We start from the raw sequence: 1,573 nt of genomic DNA, 5'->3' as shown, positions 1-1,573 counted from the left end.
CCCCCAAACATTAACTTTTTCCCCTTTTAAGCGCCGACAGATTCTGGCGACTCCGCTGGGGACTAGCTTCTCTCTCCATTTAAATCAGGGAATTTTATCTTCATACATCGGTAATGTGTCCATGTCCCTTATGGACCAGTTTACCCTTCATTCGTTGACATGCTCCACCCATTTCTTTCTTGGGTGAGTACAGTCAACTCTTTGGACTTCAGGACCGTCTGTTCAATCACCTTTGAACAGAGAGGTTCAGGAGTTTATTAGGACTTAATTTTCGTGTGGGGTCGGACCCCCAATGGGTGTGTTGGTGGACTAAATCCGCTTGGGCGTTGTGCGTTGTGAAGTTGGTCCCGCACTGGGTCCTAAACTTTGCATTCTTCGTCTCAGTCGTTTTTGGTTTGTTTTTCTGTGAATCAAGCCAAGTTTTTGCGTCTCTTCGCGCTCGTTTTATTTTGTTCATTGCAACTCTTCAATGCTTTAATCACAAATAACTAATAAATTTGAAAATTAAAGGATATGCTCAGTTTCTAAGACAAGTGCGTCAATTTGAGTACTTCTATCGAAACTACAAGGCACGGGACATCGCTGACTTTCGAAAATTCTTCAAATGACAGGGATAATGTCTTCCCCAAGGTTGATCTTTTCTTTTGCCTCTGGAATGGAGTTCGCTGTCAACAGGGATGAACTGCCTGACCTGGCAGTTATTAAGTTTGGACAAGGGTTCGCTGATATTGGAGTCAAGTTTGGAAATGTTGCCGTCACAGTGATGAAGTTTGAAACAGATAAGTCCGTGGAGCCTATTGTAGAGCTCAACTTGAAGTCTACCAAAGAATTCTCCCCTTCAAAGGTGTTGATTGAAAAGAGCCCTACTAGTGTTGAAAAGTTTGTCGTTAGGAGCGTTGAGATTTCTCCGAGAAATGTTTTTACTCCTACTACCGGATACACTGTCACCGTGCCAACAGTTTTGCCGAGTAAGGGAAAAGAACATGAGGAAGAGTCAGTTGACGCTTGTGCCCCACTACTTTATGGATTCGAGATTGGGTCCAATTCTAAGCCTGCACAACTGATAAAGGCACAGGAGGGGAGGCGCGACCAGGAAATTTTGAAAGCCAAGCAGTCTCGACAATCCCGCCAACAACGGACACTACAATATGGTCAGTCTAGCCAGCAACCGTCTCATGGGGGATCATACCGACCAGAGAATAAGAGGATATCCTTGGCAGAACGACAGAAAGTGATGTATTCCTTCAGAGAGGAAGCCGTGTCGAAGATGTTCCATGAATTGCTAAAGGAACAAGGATTTAGGCTCCCAAAGCCGAGAAAGTCAGACGAGATCGATAGGGAGGATCATCCCCAATATTGCCCATCCCACCGGTTGCTCGGCCACACCATAGAAAACTGCTTTAGCTTCAAGGATTGGCTTGAGAAGAATTTCAAAAGTGGAAATGTAACGATCCCGAATGAGTATTCCGTAAATATGATTTCGGTTGATTCAATTAACTTCTACTCAACCACATCGGTGCTCAACAAAAGAAATGACACTCTTCAGAAATCCCCAATTGACCTAAAAGTAATC

This window comes from Phalaenopsis equestris, unplaced genomic scaffold (genome assembly GCF_001263595.1).
Source record: "Phalaenopsis equestris unplaced genomic scaffold, ASM126359v1 Scaffold000223, whole genome shotgun sequence".
NCBI lineage: Eukaryota > Viridiplantae > Streptophyta > Magnoliopsida > Asparagales > Orchidaceae > Phalaenopsis > Phalaenopsis equestris.
The sequence above is the reverse complement of the archived record's forward strand: the minus strand, read 5'-3'. Positions refer to the sequence as shown.